The following is a 13,538-nucleotide window of genomic DNA, read 5'->3' on the forward strand; positions in this document are numbered from 1 at the left end:
TAGGTATGAAAAGGTAACTGGTTCCCAGTTCAGTCTGAGGTCTAATTGTATATAAATGGACAAACAGTGCCATATGTTAAAGAAACACTAATTTACATTTTTAAATGTTTACATTTCATTTGCGCAATATACATCCCAAATATTTTGAAGATTCTATGTGTACTTAACACTTAGGGATAACACAGATCACTAGTTTGGCTTTTGCTCAATTTCAAAACCATTTTAAGACATGGAAAAAGCGGGCAGTTGCCTTGCACAACCTTGCAAGGGGTCTGCCCCTGCTCAACCTTCACAAGCACAAACAGCGGACCACTGCACCAGAAGAGTTTGCCAAGGTGTGTGGGTGCTGCTTGTCAACTACTTGACAGTGTCTCTTCTGTTTCTCTCCTGTTTGCAGAGACAACTCCCCCAGTACTCAATACCTTCCGATAGTCTTGGTGAGCCCATCCTGTCTGATTTTAGGAATTGTCCCACCTTGTTCTTCTCTTCCTTATTTATCCAGTTCTTAGCAGCAACCATTTGACTCAGTTGCCATGGATCTACCATTTGATCTTGATTTCATCCTCCCATTTTATTATCTTTGATTTGTAGACCTGGCTCCCAGTCCTGGGATAAATGTAGAGTCCCAGACATACATCATGGTGCTGTGAAATGACAGATAAGTTGTGGGTACCTCACATCCTGACATTAGGTGTGAGACTGTCGCCCACACCACCCGCCCTGCCTCATTAAATTATTTTTAGGTTGAAAGTCCATGGACGGATGGGGTGAGCCAGATGTTTTTGTTCAGTTTGTTTAATCTAGCATAAGGTTAATTACCTTAATGTTTCCCAGGATTTTTAAAATGTTCAGAAACATAATCAAAATGTTGTTGTTCCTTTCTCTTCAAGAAAGATTGGGTTGATTTGGGTAGGGGTGATGGCCTTGACACAGTGCTGAAGAGCATTAATTTACTATTGAACAAGGAGGTAATTTGACACCTGAATGTAGCCTACAAGGAGGCAATCACATAAAACTCACAATGAATAAATAGTGCTATGTTAAAAAAGAGTAAATGAATACACTGATAACATAGTGAGACATGACCTCTCTTTGGTGTGTCTGTAAAACTGACATTTGTTCTTGAAAGTATGTCCTGAATTTTGAACCTTGGTCCTGAATTTTTGTCCTGAATTTTGACCCTTTGTCGTGATTTTTTTTTTACAGTCCTGTCCAGAATTTGCCTCAATCCAGGTGGTCACCCTAACGGGCGGAAAAACACTACAGTGTAGCAGACTGACACATTGGGACCTGAACCTTCAGCTAGCATAACATAAACTCCATATAGGTAAGGTACATACATGCGTATCATTCCGGAATGCTACAACTTCAACATATTAAACGTTGCTTCATGCCAGGTTAACTCTGCACGCGCTGCAAGAAATAATTAATGCTATGTCTAATTCTCTAGTGCCTAATGAAGTGACTGCAGTTTTCTGAGGGTGCTACGCAGGCTTATTGACGCGCGCGGCCGTGCACTGCCCGGGAGTTCCTGGGGCTTCGCGCACGTTGCTCCGGCTCCGTCTCCGAGCCAGCCCAGCCTCAGGTAGTGGTTGCCCTGTTTGCATACAATTTAAAAATATTGTTCAGCACTTCCTTGTGGAGGGGCGGACTCGGCACTTGGGCAGGTTTTTTCTACAGAAAGGGGATGGCCCGGTTGTTCGTGATGATGACGCCCTGAGCCGAGGGCTGGTGGCGGCACGTGGAATGCCGGGTATGCGACCCGCTCTGGGAGTGCGCTTACCTGAACTTTGCAGGCACCGCGGTGACGTGCATTGCTGCCTTGCCCAGCCCGCCCAGGTACTCACCTCACCAGCTTCTCTGTGTGTAAACCATTAGCTCTCCTGCACACTGCCTGCCCAGCATATCCGCCTGACTACATATATCCCTGAGATGTGGACAGACTGCTCTCTAGAGGTACCCCAGGCATCAGGTGAGTTCTGGCAGGGGAGCGGATCTATGCTCTTGGCTCTGAAGGGTGCTGTGATGTCATATACACGTTGCGCAAGCGGGTGTGACGAGTGGTTTTACGGTTCTTGGAGTCATGCTTTTGTGGAAGGTAAATGGATCTATTGGGAGAAAGAACGGCAGGTCTACTGACAGACTGCTGGCTGGTGTGAAGTCAGTTGCATGTAGAGGTGCGCAAAAAAAGCCGGCGTGGGCCAATTCTGGCTCAGCATGTGTCCCACGGGGACAAGCGAGTCAAACCACAGCCGAACCAAGCAAGACTAGTAAGGTACTATCTTTTCCCTTCCTTATTACAGTTTTAAAAGGTGCAAATCAGTGGTCACAGACAGGTCAGTATTCGGGACGTTTTTTGGTTGTTTATTGGTATGCTCTATGGCCTTCTAGGCTGTTTATTTTTACTATCGAGTTACAACAAATGCTGCCTGCAGCAAGTTCAAATCCATGCGGCCTTCCATATTTTATACCACGTGTCCCTACAACTTGGCTACAAATTCACAACTCCCCCGATTTGCAGGCATGAGGAACTGTTTTAGCTATCTAGTTCACTAATGGGACTGTAGTGGCAAGAATGAAGGATGCGAGGCAGCTGCATTGTGTTCAAACCGTTCTTTATTCTTTTCCTGCCACTAACAACAAGGCCCACGAGGAGCCGGCGAGAGCACCGCCGAGTCGCGTCTTCGCGCTCCGCTTTCCTTCTGTGTCTCCCGCCGCCCCCTGACGTCACGACTACCCTCGATGCGGATTGGCCGTGACGTCAGGAGGCTATAAACATTAAGGAAGGACAAACCCTGTCCCCGACGTCTAGTACGTCAACTCACGTACGACATCTCCCCTTTTAACAGAACAAGAACTTATGGAGATTCATCTCATAACAAAATCTTCGAACCTCTTGGGAGCTCGAATATGCCTCATTGGCCTACTAGAAGTATTATACTGGGGTGAACCCACCCCGACGGCGCATGCATCCTCTTGATCAGAACTCATCACGTTGTGATTGTCACTCTTCGCAGGTTCGGTCCTGCTACCATTCTGTCCTTCGACATTCGTCAAGCCGCGCCATGCTTTCTCACATCGCTCTGCACTTCCATGCCCAATTCGCTCTCTCACAGGAGACGTACTCACATACTCCTCATCACTACTGACTACATCCCTGGCTCCACGACCTTGCCACTCATCCTCATCGTCCGTGCTTTCGGTCCCACACGCACGACTACCTCTCATGATGATTTCCTCCTGACCAGCCTTGAGCCTGATGATGTCGTCCTTGCTTCGCCATCCCCTTCCTTCCAAACAGACTGCCCCTCTTGTCACTCCTTGCACCCGTACAGGGGTTTGAAACACAGACTCTCCTTTCATTACCTTGTTAGGTTTCTTCACCAATACCCAATCCCCCTTCACTATATTTTTAGTTTTGGCTCTATTCACATTGTCAGCATACCGCTTGTTGCTTTCCTGTTTAGCCATTATTCTTTCTTTGACTCTCAATCTCTCGTCAGATACCCCCTCATTTTCCTCCCTCATGTCATACCACTTATTGAATTTGGGGTTAAGCTCACTCATGCATCTTCTCCCTCTCATCAAGTAGAATGGAGTGTGTCCCGTAACTTCACTGGGCGTGTTGTGAAAAGTGTGTACTTTGTCTGCTAGAAACGCTTTCACTTCCATATGGGAGGCGACTGCCTGTTGCACGCCCTCTTTGAGGAACCTATTCATCCGCTCGACCTGCCCATTGCTCTTTGGGCTGTACAGCGGGGTCTTCTCCTGCTTAATCCCTAACCTGGACAGAAAATCCTTCATCTGCCTGGACACTAGCTGGGTGCCATTGTCGGAAACCATGATCTTTGGCTGCCCCTCAATCGCGAAAATTTTCGTCAATGTCTTGATCACTCGTTCAGTGGTAACTTCCCTGACGAACTTGTAGTGAATCCATTTGGAGAAGTAATCCGTGAGGACGATGAGATGTCTACACTCGTCTGGTAGCAGTGTGAATGGGCCCGCGAAATCAATGGCAATCTTGTTCCATGGGCTGGCAGGAATGTCCACCAGTTGCAGCTCCCCTTTTGCCGTCTTCCAATGCTTGTCGGCCCTTAAGCACGGTCCGCACCGATCAATGAAGCTGCAGACGTCGCTACATATCCCTGGCCACCAGTAGTACTGTTTGAGGAGATTTTTTGTAGCGGTACTGCCCGGGTGACCCTTATGGGCAATCCTGATTAACTTGTCTCTCAAACTTTCCGGAGGTACAAACAGCTCGTGCCTCTTCACAAAGCCGCCCTCAATGGTGAGTTCTGGGCTGACCTGTTGAAAACTCCTGAGTGCTCCGTGCAAGTTCCGGACCGGGGGCCATCGAGACGTCATGTGGTCCATCACCCTTTGGATAGTCGTGTCCTTCTCCTGAGCCGTCAACCACTCTTCCTCCGATATAGATCCCTCGCACATGGCTGTAGCGTCAACCATTGCTACCACGCATTCTGTGTCATCCAGGGAAGCGTCCTCGTCACCCGTGACTGGTATGCGCGATAGGCAATCCGCCCTGCAGTTGAGGCCACCCTTGATGTGTCTGATGTTGAAGTGATATTCTTGCAACTTGGACAGTAAACGTAGGAGCCTCGAGCTGGCTTTGCCATTGCCACGTCCTTTCCCGTCCATCATGTATATCAAGGGTTTGTGGTCAGTGACCAGTTCGAACTCCCTGCCCCACAGATAGTTCCTCAGTTTCTCCACGGCCCAGACGCATGCGAGCGTCTCCCGCTCGATGGTGCTGTAGTGCTTCTCTGCTTCGTTCAATGATCGGGATATGAATGCCACTGTGTTCTCCTTCTTCCCTTGAAATTGGCAAAACACTGCGCCGATGCCCTTGGCACTAGCGTCAACCGTGATTACGTTCCGGAGATCCTTGTTGTAAGGCTGTAATATTGGAGCCGAGGCGATTGCCTGTTTGACGGATTCAAAGGCATCATTTTGTTCCTGCGCCCACGTGTACTTTTCGTTCTTCCGTAGCAGTTTCCTTAGAGGTTCCACGGTGGTCGCGTATCCTTGCATGAACTTGGAATAGTATTCACTGAGTCCCAGGAACGATCGTAAGGCGTCCTTGTCTCCTGGGCAAGGGGCATCTCGTATGGCCCTCACTAAATCATCTTTAGGCGCAATGCCATTTGGAGTAAGCACATGCCCTAGGTATTCTATCTTCCCTTCCATGAACTTGCATTTGTCCTTGGAGACCGTCATCCCCCTTTCTTTTAGCACCTCCAGCACCCTGCCTAGCAGTTCCAGGTGCCCCTCCACATCTTCCGTGTGTATCAAAATGTCGTCCTGGAAGGCTTCAACTCCCTTCATATCGCGGAATAGAAGATCCATCAGCTTTTGGAAGACGCCCGAGGCCGATGCAAGGCCGAACGGAAGACGGACGTATCGGTATGCTCCAAACGGGGTAATAAAGGTGGTCAATTCCTTGGAATCCTCCGTGAGACATACCTGGTGGTATGCGGACTTCAGGTCTATCAGGGTGAAAAATCTCGATCCTGATGTGGAAGCTAATATCTCCTGAATGTTGGGCAGAGGATGGCAATTCACCAGGATATTTCTGTTCAAGGATCGCAGGTCAACACATAACCGAATGTCCCCTGTCCTCTTCTTCTTAGACACCACGATTGCGGACACCCACTCTGATGCACCTGCTTCCTCTATTACTCCTTCCACTTTCAGCCTATCCAGAACAGCTTTCAGCTCGCCCCTTACAGAAAGAGGAATCGTCCTGACCTTGTGCTTAATTGGTATGGCACCCTCTTTCAACCGTATGGCATGCACAAAACCCCTTACACACCCTACCTTGTTTTCGAACACAGAATCAAATTCATCGAGGACCTCAGCTAATCCTTCATGCAAATCCTCAGGCTGCACATAATTGACCCAATCATCTCTCAGAACTATGGGATCTTCTGCCCCAGGGACTAGCACCACACCCAGCTTCGCCAGGTCCTTCCACCCCACAAGGCTCCTCCCTTTTTCAGCTACATATATCTTTGTTCTCACCGTGCGCCCTCGAAAGGTGAGGGAGTCCCAGAAGTACCCCCTCATCACTATGTCATGTTCCCCAAAGGCCTTTGGATTCGCATCCGTCTCATGCAGTTGTACATCTTGCCATTTCAAATCAAATGTCCTATCAGAGATCAGGGTAAGTGGGGAACCGGAATCAGCCGTAAATGGCAATTCAACCGCACCAATCATGACAGAGCCAATGGGCCCCTTCACTCTTCCGTCCTCATCATAAATGGACAACACAATGTCCGCATCCGCATCCATGTCACTCTCGCTCACCGAGCTCACTCTCATGCCCGTACTGTATTTCTTGGCTTTACATACGGCCGCAAAGTGGCCCATCTTCCTGCATTTAGAACAGCTTTTGGACAAGGCAGGGCAAGTCCTGCTGTCCGCTAAGTGGTCCCTTGACCCGCATCTAAAACAAGCGAGCGACCTCCTGCCTCCCCCTCTATCACTCGTCGCCCTGTCTGGAGTCTTGGGCGCATGTTTATGCTTGTCCTGCACATAGAACACATTTGAAGCCTGACTAGTGCTCGCCAGTTCCTTAGAAGACATCATGGAGCGTTCCACTGCCTTTGCAATGGCCATCACTTCTTTCAGTGAAGGATTCCTGCATGCAAGCAACCGTTCCTGCACTTTCTTCGAATAGCAGTAGAACACCACCTGGTCTCTGATGTACGTATCAGTCATCTCCGCAAATTCACAGTCTTGGGCCAAAACTCGTAAGCACGCAATGTACTCTTCGATAGTCTCTCCTTCCTCCTGTTTCCGCAGTGCGAATTTGTGGCGCCCCACCATGATGTTACACTCCTCAGCATACTGCAGCTCAAGTCGCTTAACAGCCTCCTGGTATTCATTTAGAGGAGTAGTAGCTCCAGGGGCATTCATATAAACCGGCAAGCTATCAAAAACCTCCTGGCCTGCCTTCCCCAACAGTCCGAATAACAGCGACTTTTTCCGCTCGGGGCTATACCCCTTACCATCAATGGAGACGATATAGTTCTCAAATGCGCGCAGCCATCCCTTCCATTTCATGCACGGCTTACCAGGAGAGTCCAGGAAGAGAGGAGGCACGCAGATATGACCGGTCTGCGACATGACAGAAAAGCGGGCTCCGCTCCCGGAGAGACCACTAGATATAGGTGCAGCAGCAACTATGGAAGTCTCCTGGGCAGCGCGGGATGATACCCCAAGACGTCGGACAGCCGAGGACCACCAGTATACGGGCCACCTCCTATACGGTGTGCACAAGTGGGCAGGAACCCCGGGGCGCAGGCCTATTTCCTGGTCCTCACGTGGCAGGGATCGTCAGATATCGGTCGCTTGGGGCTCCCCAGCATCAGCTTACCGAGAGCAGTGCATGTGGTCGTCGGCGGGGAGACATCAGCGCGCCCCATTAACATCAGGAACCATCAGGCATGGAGGGCTTCACTCGTGGGCCATGTTAGAAGCTGTGACCCTCGTCGCCATTTGTAGTGGCAAGAATGAAGGATGCGAGGCAGCTGCATTGTGTTCAAACCGTTCTTTATTCTTTTCCTGCCACTAACAACAAGGCCCACGAGGAGCCGGCGAGAGCACCGCCGATTCGCGTCTTCGCGCTCCGCTTTCCTTCTGTGTCTCCCGCCGCCCCCTGACGTCACGACTACCCTCGATGCGGATTGGCCGTGACGTCAGGAGGCTATAAACATTAAGGAAGGACAAACCCTGTCCCCGACGTCTAGTACGTCAACTCACGTACGACAGGGACCACTTTTATTTTGGCACTCGGGCATGTTTTCTTTGTAAATCCAACCCTGTGCCCACAAAATCTGAAAGGTGCTATTCTGCTGTTTGTTTCCAGCTGAGTGTGAGCTACATTTCTCACTAAAAGACCTGCGGTGGCGATACGAACATAAACACAGTCTCTGTTGCATTCCCTTACCTTAATGTTGTTCTAGAAAGATATTTGGACAATTCACAATTTACAGTGAACATAGTTTTACGCAAAACCCTATTGCGTAATTGACATGCTAGGTATTATGTGATGGTTTGGCTTGTGGTTTGGCTCTGAGAGTCAAACCTGATGCCTGTGACAGGGTCGACTCTCTAAGACGGCTGAGCTTGCAGGGAGGTTTGGAGTTCTCGCCAACAGGACAAGGATTTTTTGGGGCCAGTGATGCCGGGGAAGAGTTTGTTCACATAATTTATTCGTGACTGACAAATTGGCGGTGTGTGGTGATTCTTGGGGTTCTCCTCATCATAGACAGATTTATAGGGGGAGATCGTGGAGTATTCCTACACGTTGCTGTCACTGACAGTCTGAAAGAGTTCGGGCTGAGGAATTTCAGCAGACTTGTCACGACACTCCTGGCCTTTCAGTTGGGGAGTAGTCCTGGCTCTAGCTATCTCTGAGCTGTGCCTGACGTAGGACTTACTCCGTCCCTAGCCTGTATTCAAGCCTACGACACCTACCCCGTCCCTGCTGCCCCCCCCAGGCCCCCCCCGCTCCCCAGTACTACCAGCAAATCTGTCGTCATAACATACCGTGGTGCGTCACCCTTTCCCTCACATTTAAGCATGGCTTTAGGGTAAATCTGGAGACAGACGTAGTAGACAGGTCAGTGCATAGTGTCATTATGACGAGCCTTTTGACCACTGACTGCGTTTATATTACCATTTGCGTACCCCCTCCACACCGTCATTCGTCTGTTGGGTTAACAAGGGGTTCTTTTAATGGCCAGCGTAACTAAAAGATGTTCAGAACTCATAGCACCTGCTGTACGTCTAGGAGTGTTTGTGCTTTAGAAGTCATCGACAGTGCCCACTCCAGAACTGTGCGTCTGTGCTATAGTGGGATAGGACCGCCACTGTAATATAAAATGGCAGGAAACATGATCTTAAGGAGTACCGGGGAACTATTTGCCTCTTCAGATTAAGCACTAAAACTTGGATCCATGGCATTGCTAAACGTGTAATTAATGTGTTATACTCTGGGTGATTTCAGTATCCTAATTACCACATTACTCCATCACTATTTGGGTCAGCAACTGGTAAAGCGTCAGGACGTTTTCAAGCATTTTCTGTATTACTATTTAAGCGCTATATAGTAATTAAATATGTTTTAATAATAAAAAACAGCTTGAGCGACTCAGCAACTATTGGTGCAACTGGAAAAAGAACAAACCTAAGATAAGAGAAAGTTGGATTCATTTGAGATAATGACAATAGTACTTCCTCTCTGTGTAGAAACAATCTGGAGTAATAATTACCAGAAAATAACAAAAGGACACCCTCAAAATTAAGTTTACATTTAAAAACTCCATAGATAAAGTAGCACGTTGTACGCCCATGTACATGTGTAGGCAACACACTGCTCAGTGAAAATAAGGAAATGCACAAAGGTTATTTAAAAATAACATTATTTGTAGTTTATAAGTGGCAGCCTGGTAATGGGGCAGGGTACCCAGCAAGCCCTGTAAGAGCCAATTGTCTCATGTCGACGTTTCAACCTGTTTGGACCAATCAGGAGAGTATTATAGGACATCTGTAATAATGGGCCCAATTGTGGGTCCCTGTACTTTTACCCTTGGTCGCTCACTATGTGAAAACAATACCAAAATAACCTTGGGTGAACGTCCTCTCAGTGACTTGCAAAGTAACAAATACAGAGAACCAACCGGACAAACATCTAGACACGTTTAGAAAAAAAACCTCACCAGTAAGGCACCGCAGCTGTCACTCTCTGCTTATTAATGTTGATGGGTGTCCAGCTTAAGCAGCCCCACGCCTGAGAAAGAAGAAAAAAGTAAGTAATTAAAACTGCTGAATTAGGAACTAGTGCTGCGAAAAAAGTGTGGAATGACACAAAGAGAAACGAGTGGGAGAGAGAAACGAGTCAAAGGAAGGAAAGGGAAGAACGAGGAGTTACATAGACAAAAAAGAGGGGGAGGAGTGGGAGGTAGCAAGAAGCTAGACCAAAAGAGGAAGGGTCTAGAGAGAGCAATAGGAGCAGCCATTGTGTTGTAACATAGTCCATCATGAAGACTACCCTAGGAAGAGTCAATATGTGATTGACAAAGGCTCAAAACAATGAGGTAAGAGAGAAATCCAATGGTTTAAAACAGCAGACCCAAAGCCCACTCTGTAAGAAATTGGGGTTATGATTCAGGAAGGTGAAAACCCTTCTCAAACAACAACCACAATCCTTGTCAGAGTGAACCACAAAAGTCACTAAATTAACTTGTGCCTAACCCTCTGATAACTTGCCACAAAAGCAGTCAGGCTTAGCTTAGAGGCACTGTGTTAAGTATTTATTCCACAACAACAAGTTGATGGATGGAATGCTTGAACTAATTTCGGCACTGGCAATAACGTAGGGCCGCATCCTAATCCATTTTTTTCACACCATGCTACCTCTCTTTGGACCCAACCATATTCAAATTAGTCTTGAGCCTGCTCCATTGGAGACAGTCCAGCCCGAACTGCCGGATCAGGTCCTCCCTAAACTGGAACACAAGCAACCCAGAACTAATTTTCTCATTATTAGGGCTCATCAGCCATGTATATCTTGTTTCTTGTGACACATTGAGCATGAGACCCTCATCTGGGCATACCAGTCACACTTAAGGCATCAACTGCAATGACAACAAGATGGATGGAATACTTGAATGAATCTCAGCCACTGGTAATCACATGGGGCTACATCCCACTCCATTGTTTTCTACCCACCATGACACCTCAGTTTAGACAAGCCATATGCAACTCAGTCTTGACTCTGCACTAATGGGAATAGTCCAGCCGGAACTGCTACGCCCTACCTGAACGCAAGCTGCCTAAGACTGGTTTCGTGTCAGTGAGGTATAGCTTGGTTCCAGTGGCACAGTGTGCATGGAACCTTCATATGGGCATACACAATGTGTCAATGGAATCACGCTATATCTCTCTCATGAACCCTAACTAGAGCAAAACAAGTCCTGGGTTGAGAGAAAGATACAGATTACACGCAGATGTGGTGTCAGTTTGTGGACATTTGTGTATGTATGCATAAGAACATTAAAACCAGACCTATTTGGTTTTGCCAGTGCTTGCTGTCAGTGTGTCTGAGGCATATAAACTTTACCATGTCTGTCTGTATTTACAACCATGGGGGATCTGGTGAAGGTCAAGATTTTGAAAAGGAATGAACTCATGAATTGACAAGGCCAATTGGAGAGAGCTAGAGATTTCTGTGTGGCCTTTCTGTATGAAAATCAGGACAGTGCCCTTTTTGGGGGACGTGTGGTACAATGTTGTACGTAGGAAGGATTTGAGAAGTGATATAGGTTTCTTTTTTTTTCTTAATGGTGGAAAATGTGATTGCAAGGGGAGGTGAGTTCATCAGTGCTATGCTCAAGAAGTTATCAATAATACTATTTTTGCTGCTAGATCGGCATTATAAGATGTCCAGCCTCAGAGGTTTATATGTTGCTTTTATAATTTCCACAATGAATCATTGGGAAGAGGAGTTAATTGAGTTAATCAGTTTGCGCTTAAGCAACTCCTTGTGTATAAAGGCAACCTCTATACCGATTCTTGGATTCTTTCACGTTGGAGATTATTTTATTCTAATTGTAAGATAATGACAAATGAGCCAAACCAAGTTTCCATGATAGCAGTAGCATCAAGGTCACAGTCGTGGCTGACGGCAGATGTGGAAGTTGCATTAGAGACAGGAGACTTACAGCTCACTAGTGCAGTTTAGGTGCAATATTGTGAAGATTGGACACTGGAGTGAGAGGAGGTGATTCTTCTGAGGTTGATTGAGCAGTCTCATCTTTGTGTTTAGGACATCTTGCTCTAATGAGTGTGATAATAGGTGAGCATTCTTTATATTCTCTGTTGCTGGTGATCCAGCTTCAGTTTGATGGCAGGCATTCATTTGGGGAATGGGTAAGAGATTTGTACTCAAGTCAGAAGTAATGGCTGTTATGAAATATTAAATGAGTAATCACACCTCGTGTGCGTCATTCTATGGGCATTCAGTGTGTATGTTGTACTTGTGGTGTGTCTGGGCTGGACAGTGAGGTTGATTGACAGAGGGATAGTGTACCAAAAGGTGGTGATAGCAGATTTGTTCCTTGACAAAATATAAATATGAGTCAGTGTAGCAGTAGCTTTACTCTGTTGTTCCGACTACCTTGATTTATGCTGGCATTTTGTTGTCTGGTTTCATTAACCAAGAATTTTAGATGATAATGGGGCATTAGGAAGTGAAGGTGGGTGAACTAGCGATGCCATAGTTAGAAGAGATGAGTGGCATGGAGTCAGTGTTAATGTCCCTGTCAATGCTAGAATCTTTTAATTCCATCAGTGGATGAAGTAATGTGTTAAAAATGTAATGTTGTTCTCTGAGGATTAGATCATGCCCACTTCATCTAGAGACTCAAGCAAATTTAGGTGGGAAATTCCCTATACACACAGCTAGTGCTTAGGCTGAGCATAGAGCCGACTCCCTCCAGAAACGCTAGTGCTTTTAGGTGGGAAATCCCCATACTATGCACAGTCAGCTCTCGGTTCAAAGACTGTGCGTAGAGCCCACTTCTTCAATAGAGCCAAGCCCCATTTGGTGGGCAACCCCCTACTTCTGACAGTCTGCGCTCAGTGCGCAGACTGCGCTTAGAGCTCACTCTCTCCAGACAGGTAAGCCACATTAGGTGGGAAAGCCTGTTCTACACATAGTCAGCACTCAGTACGCAGTCTGTGGGTAGAGTGCACTCCTCCAGAGACCTAAGCCCCATCAGGTTGACAAGCCAATACTACACACAGTCCGCATTCTGTGTGCAGACTGTGCGTAGAGCCCACTCTCTCCAGACATGCAAGCGCTTTTAGGTGGACAAGGTCCTACTAAGCGCAGTAATCACTGTATGCACAGACTGTGCGTAAAGCCCATTCCCTCTAGCAACCAAGCACCCTTAGGTAGGCAAGACCTTACTACGCACAGTATGTATACTCTTTCTGGAGAGCCCACTCTCTCTAGACACTCAAGCAAAAATATGTGGGCAAGCCACTAAGAAAAATAGGCTTCCCACTCTGCAGCTCTTCATGGAGAGCTCACTCCATTCACATATTCAAGCCTCCTTATGTAGCAAACAGCCTACTATGTCAGGTTAAGTACATTAGTAATTTGTTACTTCATTATACATCTACTCTAGAAACTCAATAAAAAAACGTTATAGTTAGGAGTGGTAATATTTGTTGCTTTAAGTTAAAAAAGAAACTCTAGAAAATAACTCTAGAAATTAACTGAAAATCCAAAGGGGAAAGTGATGTCATTGTTAGGTCTTTCTTTTTGGTAACAAAAAACCCTTGGAAATTCAATGAAAAAATAAAAGTTAAAGTGAGATTATAAACACAGAAATTTACCAGTTATAGTTTACTTAGCTACCAAAAAGCCTAAAGCCAAAGTGACATAATAGTTAGGACTTGTAATGATATAAAAACATTGTTTTAAAACAAAAAAAACACTGAAATTC

The 13,538-nt window shown here is 46.7% G+C and overlaps 1 protein-coding gene across 5 annotated transcripts in view; it reads left to right on the top strand.

Annotated features, from left to right (window-relative positions):
- CARD14 (caspase recruitment domain family member 14) overlaps positions 1-13,538 on the top strand; it is a 469,582-nt gene that overhangs the window by 220,684 nt on the left and 235,360 nt on the right. For 4 of the 5 annotated variants that reach the window (XM_069199720.1, XM_069199715.1, XM_069199719.1 and 1 more), the window contains exon 4: positions 1,207-1,327. The gene's annotated coding sequence lies outside the window, so the exon portion shown is untranslated. Of the gene's footprint in view, positions 1-1,206; positions 1,328-1,717; positions 1,973-13,538 lie in introns of those variants that run through there. The other variant, XM_069199716.1, reaches the window with a different exon arrangement.

Source organism: Pleurodeles waltl, chromosome 7 (genome assembly GCF_031143425.1).
Source record: "Pleurodeles waltl isolate 20211129_DDA chromosome 7, aPleWal1.hap1.20221129, whole genome shotgun sequence".
In the NCBI taxonomy this organism is placed as follows: domain Eukaryota; kingdom Metazoa; phylum Chordata; class Amphibia; order Caudata; family Salamandridae; genus Pleurodeles; species Pleurodeles waltl.